The sequence below is a fragment of the Panulirus ornatus genome, chromosome 19 (assembly GCF_036320965.1).
Source record: "Panulirus ornatus isolate Po-2019 chromosome 19, ASM3632096v1, whole genome shotgun sequence".
NCBI classification, from domain to species: Eukaryota; Metazoa; Arthropoda; class Malacostraca; order Decapoda; family Palinuridae; genus Panulirus; species Panulirus ornatus.
Genome location: NC_092242.1, coordinates 6,848,030 through 6,863,049, shown reverse-complemented (window position 1 = coordinate 6,863,049; position 15,020 = coordinate 6,848,030). Strand labels below are relative to the sequence as shown.

The 15,020-nt window shown below is 37.8% G+C and overlaps 1 protein-coding gene across 1 annotated transcript in view; it reads right to left on the bottom strand.

Moving 5' to 3' along the window:
* LOC139755356 (SUN domain-containing ossification factor) overlaps positions 1-14,798 on the bottom strand; it is a 127,599-nt gene extending 112,801 nt beyond the window's left edge. The window contains exons 1-3 of the mRNA XM_071673527.1: positions 14,463-14,798; positions 10,955-11,552; positions 7,700-8,013 (exon numbers count right to left, since the gene is read on the bottom strand). The gene's annotated coding sequence lies outside the window, so the exon portion shown is untranslated. The remainder of the gene's footprint in view (positions 1-7,699; positions 8,014-10,954; positions 11,553-14,462) is intronic.
* Between the last annotated feature and the right edge of the window lie 222 nt (positions 14,799-15,020).

Genomic DNA, 15,020 nt, shown 5'->3' with positions numbered 1-15,020 from the left:
CGCGGATAGTGGACTGGCTTATGGTTAGGAAACAAGCTTGGTATTAAATGGGGGGAGCCTGCTTGAACGTGGTGAGCGGGGGCATAACAAGGCTCAATCCTGGAATATCATCTCTAAACCAACGATTGGGAGAAATGACCCACCAGCAGAATATCCAATTTTGCCTATCACACGAAATAAGGAAATACAGCCTAGTCGCAGAAACTACCTTGCCCGACCCCATCTTGAACGGTTCTAGCTTCACCCCACCTCGTACCGTCCTAGCCCCACCCTTTTGGTATCCCATTCCAAGTGAACCATCTCAACCCCAGTCCTTCTGTACCACCAGACACCTCTTCTCCACCACCGTGCCAACAATCAAGCGATTTCTCTAACAATGTACACTGCAGATGTTACCTATTTGAAAACTGGTCACTAAGACGTTTATGGTCAATAATTTAACGGAACTGTGAACCACACAAAAAACTATTGAAGCCAACCAGTTACTTGCGAAGCCAGTCAACCCGCCACCCAGTGAAACAGTCACCAGTCAAACGCTCAACAATGCACGATACAAACAACGCCGCAGCTGGTTATTCTAAGAACCAACTACTCAAGCAAACAAAGATCCCATCAGCCAAACAAAAAGCTTGTCAGTCAACCAGCAACATACACAACCAGATAACCAGTCAACTAACAAACATAGAAACTAGACATCCAATCAGCCTGTTGGGAAAAGAAACACATGTCTAAGAATCCATCCAAAATTCTAATCACTCAAAGGGAGCCAATCGGCCAGTCACTTAACCAGAGAACCAGTCATACAACCAAACAACTAAATAATCAATCCGCTAACAATCAGCTAGCAATTTTGGCAATCAACCACCTCAACAACTAACGAGCTAATTTTCTAGTCAACTAATTAGTCATATAATTAGCTAACATGCTAGTCAAGTAGCCAGCCTACCAATCTATCTCAGCCAGAAAACAGCCAACATGCCAGAAACGAATGCTACAGTCAACCAATCATTCCATGACCAAACGACAGTAGGTAAACCAGCCAAACAACCATCCAGCAAGCCAGGCAACGAACTATTCCGTCAGCCACTCAACCAACGACCCCGTCAGCCCACCAATCCAGTCAGTCAGCCAGCCAGAAAGCTAGACAGTCTCTCAGCCTAACGAGCCTGAGAGTCAGTCTCTCAGCACGATAGCCAACTATTCAGTCAGGCAGTCATTAAGCCAGTCAGCCAGTCTATCACTCACCAACCAGGCTTGCCACTCAGCCAGCCAGCCAGTCACTCACTCAGGCAGCCGATCTGCCAATCTGCCAGCCATTCTATCACTCAGCCAGCCAGCTACCCTGTTACTCAGCTAGACTTCCAGTCTGTCACTCAGCAAGGCAGTCAGTCAGGCAGCTAGCCAGCCAGCCAGCCAGGCAGCGGATCTGCTGGCCGGCGCTTTCCGCTAACCTTTTATATATTGATCCTGGCGGCAAGGCAGCAGCAGCAGCAGCTTCACCCCGGCACCTCTCCCATGCCACACTGCCCTACACATAATGACACATTCACCACTACCTAACACCACTCTACCAGTCACCAAGCCAGTCAATACGCAGAATTGTCATCATGACAGTCACTAAGACAATACCAATAACCAAAACAGTCGCTACGACCATCTAACAAGCACCAAAACCCTCCGCCAATCACCACGAACTCATCAGCCAACACGACGCTTACAAACAGCCTACTACCAGTCTTCGAGACTGGTTGTCTCCACCAGTCACCACAAATCACCACCATTCAACTCGACCTACCACAATTCACCACGACCTCCTATTGTTCACCATAACGGTTACTACGACTGACTACGGGAAATTCATCATCCCACCACTCGATAACACCCACCACCAGTCACCACGACCAAGACTGACCCGCTAACACTGACTTCCAAACTTAGGACCCAAGAAAAATGTCTTCGACAGAACAAGGAAATGCAAAGTGGTTAATTACTTCGAAAAGTGTGAATGCTGTTTCTGAATCTACCTCGTTACACTCGTTCAGTAACAGAGGATTCGGCGAGAGAGAGAGAGAGAGAGAGAGAGAGAGAGAGAGAGAGAGAGAGAGAGAGAGAGAGAGAGAGAGAGTCGATATGGTGGTGCCAGTGCATTTACAGCCTCATCAGGGAGAGTGCTCCCGGTCGAATTAGAAAGCCAACAAACCTGGGCCACACTCCTGTGCTATTCATAGGCACTGAAAACCTACAGTTCCTTTCAAGCTCCCTACAACAAGAGGTGCCTCACTCGACATGGTACTTAGAGATTACAACTATTCCAGTCAACGATTAATCATTTACTACAAAAAACTGGCACGGCTACATATACAATTTACATAGTTAAAATAATCTCTTAGAACACGACGATACGAATCACAAGGTATCATAGCCTTATAGCTGACTTTTCGTGAAAGAATAGGCCTTCATTCCCTAGGGTCGAGCCAAAGCGTCCGTCGCACTCAAGGAGGTTGCGTTCACTTCGGGCAAGGCCACGCCAGCGGAAACCGGACTGGCGAACAAGTCCATGGCGCCAGTGCGGCATACTGTCGACCGTACGTATGGTTCCCCCCTGTCACGGCTCACAACACCTAGCCCCACCACAATCCCCCTTCCCTCGCACCCAGCTCTACCAGGTGCACAGACCCCACACGTGTCCACCTCGCCCTCACGTGCCATTCGTCTTAATCATGTGAATGACGTCGCAGCAACAGTATCGCAGACTTGCCGTGCCACACAGTACCAAATATCAACAGCCAGCGACACACTCTCTCTCTCTCTCTCTCTCTCTCTCTCTCTCTCTCTCTCTATATATATATATATATATATATATATATATATATATATATATATATATATATATTATACTAAAGATACCCCCAGAAATAAAAGGGAATTCTGCAGCTTCGATGCTGTGCTTCTTATAGGAGCAGGGTTAAAATGGACTTTCAGCGTGAAGGTCCTCGGTGAAATTGTACTCCTTTCCATCCTCAGACGATGATACTGCCTTTCCGAAGGTGGTCTCTCACCCGCTGTGTAAACACATGCAAGTGAAATCCGGTAACACCCACTACAGGTCAGCCTTCGTCTTTGCCCAGTATCGAGCGACTGAGGACGATCTCTTTTTTTAAATTATAAAACCCCACCATCCCTTTTATGGGGCTCCTGCAGCTTTAAGGCTGCACTACAATTACAAGCCGGGAAAGGATGGACTCCTCTGAAGAGAGGTCTCTTGACGAGAATGTACTGTTTTACATCCACTGGACATGCTGCAACCTCGCCGAAGTGACTGCTCATACGCGTTGTTAACCTGATGCCGGAGGTTGTCTAATAACTATATATATATATATATATATATATATATATATATATATATATTATACTTTGTCGCTGTCTCCCGCGTTAGCGAGGTAGCGCTATGTATCCTTATCGGACTCATTAGAAGTTGCCACCCCATAAACACATCAAACACACGACGCGCTCGCATATCCCCTCACTCTCATTCACTCTTGGTCTGCAGGATACCTGCATGTCAAATGGATCCTGCATTCTTCTCCAACAGTATTTAGCCACCCAAATCGTAGAAGGATATGGGTATATAGTTTCATGGCCTCTGAAGGGCATTTTGGTGGTCGTTTCAAGTTCCATAATTATCTCCTTCCTTTATCTCCCGCCCCCTCGATACCCAGTACGTTCTTTCCCATCAAGATTTTCAGTTAACTGTTCCTGTTTCAAAACTTTGATTGCTGTCTGAAGTCTCCAAATTTCTGTTATGCTGCTGTGGCCTAAAAGTTGTCAAAATATCCGAGCTCACAATGTCTTTCCCTTGTTTTAACATCGTCGGCGAGGAAATTTTTAATATGGTGTAAGCGTGTTCATGCAAGCTTTCAAGTAAAAATTCTCAAGTGATAATTCAATACAATGAGAAACTGGCCTAAGAAAATCTAAAAGATTGTTTTCTCTCATAAGTGAGTCTTGATAATTTCTTGCGTATTTCATCAAATCTGAAATTGAATGTCGAAGTAGTTGCTGATACTTTCGCTCATTCTAAATCATACCTTACAAAAAGATACATTAAACAGCAGCGAATAAGAAATCATACTGACCAATAAAGAGCAGTGTTATCATTACTTGTTACAAATAATCGCCCTCACAGATAGTTAATTTACACACATATACGTGTGGTTCTGCAGCCCCGCCAAGACCCACACTGCTGTCGTGGCACCTTATGCAACTGTCTCTCACGGACACTGCCTGGCTCTAACCACAGTCTGTGGGGCTTACGTCAACAGGTGTAGAAATTATTAGTTGGAGAGTTCAAAAGGCTTAAATATCACCCTACCACAAATACTTGTTTAACTGGATGTGGTGAGACTGTAGCACTATATAAACCTCCTAAAGTGGGGCTAAACTGAAATAGCTGTACTTTAAGATTCATTGTTCTCATCTTGGTAACACAAAACTGTTTTGCAATAACATTAAAACCTTATCATGTCATCTAAGCTTTGGTTTTGATAATCTGCACAGGAAGCAATATACATAAGAAGGCACAAACACACACAATGAATCTTATACAACCTATAAGGTTTACAGATAATGAGAGGAGGACCATGCAAATCTAAGACAAGACAAAGAGGCGGAAGACAAAAATCCAGGTAACTGGATAATCCAGAGCCCGGTAAAACTGGCAGCGAGAGCATAATTCTATATAACATCACATAATGCATGAATCAACAACGCAGGATATTCCTAATGATCATATATCATACCCGAGACACCAAAGGACCCTATTCTCACAGGGGTCATATTCCCATTGAAATGTTGATGTTCAAAACTTTTTAAAAGATATTCAAGGCTACAGAGGCAAATCATGTCTAAATTTGCAGATGAGTTAACTTCACTACAGAATTTAAGCATTATCACTTCTAAGGGCTATAATTCTACGATGACTGTGTAAATTTTAAAATACAATTATCTCAAATGATGCCTCAGAATTTTTTTATATAATTCATATATGCTATCTGGCCTATTTTTTCAAGAATAAATGGTACAAATCTTGTCCATAGCAAATCAATGTAATTTTTTTAATTTTCAAACCTAGATATCTAACAAAGCAAAAATGATACCTGAAGGTTCTACAGACCTGTATGAACCCTGCACTCTACAATCATACAAGCCTTGGATGTAACCTACACCCTTCTCCAATCAGGAGCCTATAATTAAATGATTTATTGAATTTATGTACGTTTACTCACATCCATTTACTCAAAATTACACCAGGACCACTTCCTATGAAAAAGTCCTGGTGTTACCTATGACTTCTTTCCAGAAGCTCCTGCAGCCAAAGTCTGCACTTCTACTGGAGGAGAAATAAGGAATAATCAAGATAGAAGTTCTTTAATGAAACTGGACTCCCAGTGATAGAGCCCTGCCAAAGGTAACTTTTCACTCGCATTGTAACCTCATGTAATCAGAGTCTGGTAAAAACCATTTGTTTATATGCATGTATATATGTATGTATGTAAATGCTGAATGTGTTAATAAGGGAAGCAATTAACCACTATCCTCTTTCAAACAATTGAGAAAAAAATATTCATATTTTTCTTTCCAAGAAAGAAAAAGGAAATTTCTCAATAATACAGCATACCACAGGATTTACAGGCTACAGTACAGAACCACTGAAAGAAACCCCATCCAGTAGTTACTTTTTCTAAATGGTAAATAACCACCTGTGATGCTTATTATCAATAAGATAAACACATATCAAGTACAGCATTTAGAAGAGGGAGTGTAGTTTCATGCATACTTTAGCCCTGTCTCCTTCATACCTTTGAAGTCTAACCAATAGGAAAATACACTTGACATGGGTAACAGTGTTACCAAAGAGTAAAGCAAATGAAGGGAACAAGATCAATATAGAATTTTTTTCTTTCCCAATTATACATCAAAAATGGGAAAACTACCTAATTAAAAGGTAGTTGTTCCAAGGTGTAGCTCACATCACAATGCATTAAATGTCAGTCTTATTCTACAGGGTTTCCAAGAAACATTAAATCTTTAAAGGTCAATTTTTCTAAAAACTTATGGTTCATTTAGAATGACACTAAACCAAGGTTCTGGAAAGGCTAAGGCACAATATGTAATATATCCACCATTCAGTAATACATTACTGTGTATGGAAAAGTATCCACTCATTCTGAAAATACAAAAAATCCCTCATAAGTTACTTTATCAAAACTTCAACTGTGCCATAGAACTACAAAGATTCATCATAGACTCTATCAAAAACTCATTTCAACTTTTATAAAACTTTTCTGAAGAACACATTTCTAAATTTCAAAACTACCCTTGCTAAAAGCCGAGGTTTAACAAGTCAAACTGAGTGTACTAAAATTTATCATCCTGTTGCATTTTCTGTATCTTCAGTAGCTTTTTTTTTTTTTTTTAAAAAAAGGTGTCTAAGTGGATAAGAAAGATAAAAAGGACAGAAAATGACAGTACATACTATAATGGAAGACATACAGACCAATCATAATGTTCAAAATTGAACACTCTGCTTCATTTACATATAAATCACTAAATGAAAAATCAGTAATAATGGTCGCAACTGAATTACTATTATTTAGCATTTATTTCATTAGCACTCACCTTATTCCTGGGATGAATGATTATTTGTAAAGAAGCACTCCTTTATTTCACAATCATTTCTCTAAGCTTTAGTTTAGTTCACTATTTCAGATTAGCAAACCTATTTGTACTTAAAATAGTGTATCTTGCTGCTCCATTCCTGACTCTCTGAGGCCTAACTTAAGTGCTTTGATAATTGGAAGACAAAAATGTAGCGTACACTCAAAATATGATCTTAAAAGTGAGTTATGGAGGTTCAGTGCATTTATTTCATATTTCGTAATGAAAGTTTCCTACAGTGAATGTAAACACTATCTATCTCTTGAGAAAAAGCTATACTTCAATTAGAAGAATCCCCGTTGTTATTATCATAAACCACAAGACCCTTCTCCTGTCGAACCTCTGAAAACAATTTTCCGTAAGTCCACTGATATCCTTTTTCTTGAAAATACATCTATCTTGATTAAACTTGATTTGCTACTTCTCAGACCAGGTTGACAATTTTCCTAAATTTTACAAAACAGTGCAATAACTAATCCCAAATATTATCCAACAAACTCTTTTTGTACCAATTCTACACCATTTATATCCATTACATAAATAAGTTCATGCATCAAAGACTGAGTCTTATGAATTTATGAATGTAACTTGATCTTATGTAGCAATCTTCTCTGTGAGACTTTATCAATGGCATTTTTGCAAGTCTTAAAATTAGAAGATGGCAGATGCTCTTCATGTAACTGAAATGTATATTTCACTAAAAAATTCCACTAAATTAGTAAGTGAGGATCTATTGCAACAAAATCAAGGTTAACCATTCAATCTGATTCTTTTCTAAAGGGAAATTTGTAAGCTAATCTGAAGTGAAGAGAAAAAAGTACCTATCTGAGTATCTATGATGAGATTTGCCAAAAATGTGTATTGCTCATCTCACAACTTGCCTGATGAATGATAATTTTCCAATTTCTCTCTGCCACCACATGCACATATGTATATATCATGTCACATATTTTACAAACCAAAAACACATATGTTTACTTACCCTTCACTGTCTTCCACTGTCTTGTCTTGATTATCGTGCTTTTCTGTCTCTACCTTCTCAGGTTTGTCAACACTTTCACCAATGTCTTTCTCCATCTCACTACTTTTCATCACAGATGTACTCTTCTGTTCTACTTCATTATCTTTTACATAGCTGTCACCATCACCAGACAGTAACGATTTTTCTGAGACTGCAGGTGCATCATTTTCATGTACAATATCTGTACCTGAATGATCACGAGCTTTTTTATGTAGTTCTAATATCTTCTGCTGCAATGACTTCTTGGACATCATTGTTTTCTGCTCCTCAGTCTCCTTTAAATATTACAAAAGGAAAAAAAAGATCTGGTGAACACTTTACACTCATGTAAGTTGTCATCTAAGATACAGTGGGACCTAACAGATAAATAAAAGGAGGTTTGCCTCAGCAAACTCTATTCAGAAACAAGTGCTGACCCAAGTTTTAAAGTTTATATCTTAAAGATTAACTAGGTGAAATGGATGTACATAAACATGTAAAAGATTCCATCTATAGAAATAAGCAAACAGTTAACTATAAAATCTTCGAGTCTTTTATGTTGTGAATGTGAAATTCTTGATACAAGTGAGATAATGAAATACATTCAAGTGTTTCTTACTTCAAGCAATTAAACATTCACTACTGCGAGTTCTTCACAAGAAATGTATAAAAGTGAAACTGAATACTGTTTGTTTTCTTAAAAACAATGTAATTAATATGTTAGATACATAGGCCACCATGATGTAGTGGTTAGCATTACTGACCAAGAGTTAACATGGACTATCCCCGAGTTTGACTCATATGTATTTAAATCCCAGTATGGCAGTCAGTCTAAACCCAACCCAGATGTTAATCCTTCCATCAGGGTTGGTCAATAAATGGATACCTGTCTAAGGCTGCTCTGTGTGTGTGTGTGTGTGTGTGTGTGTGTGTGTGTGTGTTAAGCAAATGCATCTTCCAGGCCTCCATGATTAAGAAGCGCAGATCTAGAAAAAAAAAATGGAATAGTAGATGGATATGTACTTTGACAGAAAAAGCATCTAAAAGAACACCTACAGGACTAAATGATTATCCTAAAAAAAAAAAAGCCAAGGATTCTTTATTAATTTCAATCAGGTACATGAAAAATTAACTTGAAATACTTGGTAATCATCTAAGTGAAATATCGCCTAGCTAAAACTCTCACAACCAAAATGGATGATCTAATTGAAACACTAACAACCAAACTTGGAAATGGTGAAACTCCTTGGGTTAGGGGAGAAAGAATACTTCCCGCGTATTCCCTACTCGTCGTAAAATGCGACTAAAAGGGGAGAGAGTGGGGGGGCTGGAAATCCTCCTCTCCGGTTTTTACTTTTCCAAACGAAGGAATAGAGAAGGGGGCCAAGCGAGGATTTTCCCTCTTAGGCTCAGTCCTCTGTTCTTAATGCTACCTCACTAAAGCGGGAAGTGGCAAATATGTATGAAAAATCTTATATGTATTTTATCATATTTAATCACTGTTTCCTGCATCAGCGAGGTAGCAACAGGAAACAGATGAAGAATGGACCATCCACTCATATACACATATACATAAATGCCCATACACACATATAAACATACATATACATATACAAACACATACTTATATACACATGTACATATTCATATTCACACTTGCTTGCCTTCATCCATTCCTATCGCTACCCAGCCCCACAGGAACAAGCATCACTTCCCCCCCCCCGCTACAAAATTAGTCTTCATTCAGTATTGTCTTCATAGCTTTGTAAATGTGGTCCTCATTTTCATCCATTAATGTTCTACAGTGACAAACATTTCTTGCCTCAAGTATATTTATGAATTTCTTTGATTTATCTATTGATTTTTCAAATTTCTTAATGATTTTGCTGGCTAATTCTTTTATCCTTAAATTCCCAAAGATTACCACAAACACATTTCTTGTATATTTGAATTTTTCATCATTTGCAAGAATCTTTTCTACCAAGTCCTAATTTTCTTGTTTAACAGTAGTGGCTGCTGCATTTCATTATGTTAAACATTCTGTTCTAGGATGTTTACTTTTTTGTATTTGTTTCTAAAAAGAGATTTATTACTATCTCATATGAAGGCAAAGAAAGACTGGATCTACATGCAAGCATAAAAGGAATACTCCACTGGACGGAAAATTTCCTGAGAAGAATACAAAAAAGTGTCAGAAATATCTTCTCAAAGTAGTTTGGAGTAACCAGTGACATACAGATGGATTCAGTATCAAGGCCACCATTAATTCTGATCTGTATAAATGATGTGCTAGGAAGATTTTCTATATAACTGAGTATTCTTGTAAGTACAGGAAATACTTAAATGATAATTAAGAAAGCTCAGGCTTGCAACAACCCATAAAGAACCTACAACAATCTTCAACTTATGTCAGATTTTGTACATGATTGACGGGGTTCAGCAGAGGTAACATGAAAATGATATACGGTGATGCAGAACTAATGATTACCATCACCTTCATAAAGACAAATCAAAGAAATCCAAGTGTGTAAAGGGTTGGCATAGAACATGGCCTGTCACAAGAACGTGACATCATTACTATCAAAGAAGTATTGTTTTCCTGGTCAATATCATATATGCCATCATGTACCAGGATAAGGATCATTTTTAGAAAAATAACAGCACAATTTAGATTCTCATCCCCGGGGATAGGGGAGAAAGAATACTTTCCATGTATTCCCTGCATGTCATAGAAGGTGACTAAAAGGGGAGGGAGAAGAGGACTGGAAATCCTCCCCTCTCGTTTTTAACTTTGCAAAAGAAGGAACAGAGAAGGGGGCCAAGTGAGGGTATTCCCTCAAAGGCTGTCCTCTGTTCTTAACGCTACCTTGCTAACGCGGGAAATGGTGAACAGTATAAAAACAAAAACAAATAACTAGATTCTAATTACAGTAATTGTAGTGCAGTTAGTGTTTTGCCAAATGAAAGTGGTCATTCAGGGTAATGGGAGGATGTGGATTACATATATGTCTGCAAAGGTATCTTTTTTTTGTCAAATGTTTCAAAATGTTACAAATTGTACAACCAGTTTCTGTCATCTAAATTCAGAATGAAGAGTAATAAAACAAATACACTTTTTTTCTAACTTACTTCATATGTATATTGACAGTTAATAGAAACAGCTATCTATATCTAATTCCATAAAAAGTTGATTTCATTAACAGCATACTTGAAGTACTGTAAAACAAATCTACTGACCTTTCCATACTCATAGTGGATTTTCTCTTCTTTTATCATGTGTTCTTCATGGGAAATGTCTTCATTCATTAAATCTATAAACTTTTCCTTTCCACTTGACTCTTTTTTCTCTAACGCAGGGCCTTCCTCTTCACCGTAAATATTTCTTTCTTCAATAAACATCTTATTTTCTAAATTCAATTTTCGTGGTTCAATGTCCTTTGAGCCAATTTGGTTTAACCCATCTGGAGTTCCACACAACTGGTCTGAGGTAGTTTCCAAAACATTTTCAGAAGGTTCTTCATCTGTAGAGGAACCTATGACATGATGAGATTCTGTGGGAAGTGATACTTTCGGTACTGCATGTCTTATTAAAAATTCATTTTTTATTGAACTTAGAAGTTTTTTTGTATCTTGCACTTTATAAATTGGTTCTAAGGGTGTTTCCTCCTCCTGACGGTCTCTTATACCAAGGATGCTTTTAGCTCTCTCCACACTGTCCTCAGCAAATGAGATATCCTCCTCCTGAGATGACTGTAGTGATGATTTTGTTGTCATGCTATTCTTATCCTTTTCCAGGGTCTGAAGCGGAATGGGTTCTTCCTCACTATGGCATATACTGCAAATGATAATTAAAAGAAAGTTATATCTAATATTTAATGTATTAAATCATTTATGAAATCACATTAATGCAAACACAGCTAATTAATCAAATCAGGAGCAGCTAACATGAGATGAAACAAAAGAATCAAACTATAGTTAGAAAAAAACTATTCATATTGAATGTTACCAAGAAATTAAAAACCAATTATCACAGAGAAACCTAAACTTCAAAATTTTTGTTAATAATTGCAAATTAGTGGGGCAAACCTAAGAAAATTATGGAATCTTACAATAACAGACGTGCCAACACCAGTGCTAATGATTTCACAAACAACAGAAATAAAATTCGATGATGGGTTGGCAAATGACCACCTTCTGAGCATTACTAGTACAATGGTGATATTGGCTTTGTTGTTATTATCAAACATTTTGAGGCTACTCACCACAGTTACCTAACCTCTTTTATAACAACTAAATCTCATCAATTTTTGAAAGTCAATGTGTTTTACACATACCCAATCAAAACAGTTTTGATTCCAATAATACATCCTGCTTCCATTTAAACTACTCTTACTCATACCTCTGTTTTGTTCCACAAAGGTTTCTTGGATAAATGTCCTTTAATGGTTCTCTAATAACTAGCTAACACTCATCATTACAGATGAAGGGTCACCTTTGGCAAGGTTGCATCGATGGAAGTACTGTCTCGTCAGAGAACCTCTCACTTCAACAAAGTCCATCATTTCCCTGTAACTGGTACCAGTGTAGCCTCAGAGCTGCCAGAGCTCCTGTCTAACACCATGATCCTTTCTTAAAAAGGGGTCCTACGGCAATCTTGAATTAAGTAATTACCTTCCATGAAAGATAAACTCCTATTCAGATTCTACAAAAAATATTTCAACCTCTAATCATACAAAGTAGAGCAAGGCATACAGGAAATAAAAAAATCATGGAAATAATAGAGTATCAGTAAGAGTACATTATGTGTCAGTACATTAGGTTACTCAATGCCTCAAGACCATTATCTATTTGGTTAATTCGCAGCTAAATTCTCTAATCCACATATGTTTGATTTAAGTTTGGTTATGGTTATCATTTACCTTCCTTGCACCATTAAAGATTCACTAATTTTTTCCTACTGAAAAAAATTTGCTGCCATTACTGAGAAATGGATAGAATTGGTGATGGGGAAGAAAAGTACATGGCAAGTATGAAGAGCCATTTCTCTTGATTCTGTTTTGCTCGGCCAGAGTTCTGATGTACAAACTGAAGTATAACTGTTATAGGCTTCTACAGTATAAGGTTTAAAGAAATCTTCAGGTGTGTATTAATCTATTTTCTGCTTAATCATTAACAATTTACATAAATTCTAATCTTATTGTTGTTGTTTCATATATTTAGTAAAATGATACTGATCAATGAATATAAATTGTTTCATGCATCAAAAACACTTTGGTAAGTGGCAGCATGAGCAATGGCACAGCACTGCCATATCCTCTCCACTTATTATCCATTGTTGTCTGAAAATCACGTCTAAGATTTCATAGAGTAGATAATTCAGATTAAGTAATATAAAGTTAGTTAAACTCTGTTTTTGTATAAACTGTTATACTCAAACTCATATTTCCAGGAAAATGTGAGGACAAATCAGGTAAAATTCAATCAAACGCTTGTAAATTACAAAAGAACCTAAGAAATCTCACCTGACCTCCCTAGTAGTTAATTTTCTAGTTGAAACATATCAGCGAGGCTCTAGAAAATACTGTGCCAATATCATGCCGGATGGCAACACAAAGATGGTACTATGAAGAGCAAAGCATTTCCCAGACACTAATATAATGTTGGCACAGAATATTTCTACTTCACTTCAGCTACTAGGTGAGGTTTTCATAAGTTCTCTTGATATCTTGCAAACATATGACCTATTTGTACATTAATTAATCTCAGTTCCCAATATACAGAACCTTTATCGCCAAATTTCATATCATTCAATAAAACAAAATGCTCCAAGTCATATTCCGCTGATATTCTTGTAATGACCATTTCCCAAAGATACTTTTGATGCTGAGCTAAATGTGACTTTAACCCTGTAGTGCTTAGAGAACACAATAAATTTCATTATGTGATCTGAAGTATTACTGTATATACTCTCTTTTAATGTCAAATAGATGAGCAGAGGTTATGTATAATGGAAAATGGGGGTTAACTATTTCAAAAGTAGATAATGAAATTAACAAAACATATGAAAGCTTCCCCTAGCAACCATGCAAATACGCAGCAACACTGCAGCTGGAGGATGTATGAAATGACAGCCTCTGGAGGAGTTGATGTGGTCACTCTGTTTACTGACGGCACAATGCATAATCATAAGTACATAATACACGTACTTATAAAGAAAACTTAAGAAATCATAACCCAGCAGTCAAGATTGATCTTAATATTCAATACTCAAGTTGCACAAACCAAAACAGACCAAGAATCAATTTGAGCCACAGCAACAGACCAAATCTATGTTGTCAATATATATTTATTACACATTCCAACATCTAGACAAGGTTCTTACCGGTAGCTTTTCATAGTTTAACTAGTTTAACCTACTTTTATGTTTACTATTTCCTTAACATACATAATCCTCAATACTTTCACCTTATGTAATAGCTCTAAAGGAAATACAATGCTCCAAATTACGCTCTGCAAATGTTATTGTATTCTCTAAACATACCAATATGACAATTTCCAAAGGTAGTTTCGATAAGTGTATAAGATGGTAATTTACCAATGACAAGTTCCGAAATTACACTTTCATTACAAACATCCATCCTTAAATGTGAAATCTGGATTATACTCTTCTTCGTGCATAAGGCTAGGGTTTGAAAACAGATTACTTAACATAAGCGGTTCACAAGATATTTTTTTTGGAACTCACCTATACTGGGCAAAAAGGACGACAAAGAAGATCATAAACTTGCAGATCACACTACATCTAAGGCTTAAACACCTTGCAAGTCTATTCCCCATTTCAATTCCAGAAGGTCATCGTCCGTTAAATTTCATAGCCATTGCTCTCACTCGCAACTCTTCAAGTCTCTATGAACAATGTCCTGAGAGAAACACTGCCGGCACATTTTCATAAAAGTCTGTCTGACAATGCTCACGGTCGTCATGTCACTGGTAAAACTTGGTAAGCGAATGCATCAGCTGTCTGTTAATTAAAGCCCGTACCCATTCGCTGGGCAGCAAGGCAACACTGACGTGTACTTTGTTTTGGTTAGCGTTGCCAACAGAAGCCGGCTGACACCGCTAACTCCGCTAAACTAAGGCTTGCTCGATGGAGTCCTTGACTGTTGGCACTTTGCTGTTTTAATGGTGTCCAGTTGTTATTGTAGCTGTCATCCATATATACTTAAATACTCTGCGTGGATTATTTATAACCTCGATAGCGTCTACAAATTTTGTTACACCTTTTAAGGAAAAATAGTAATTG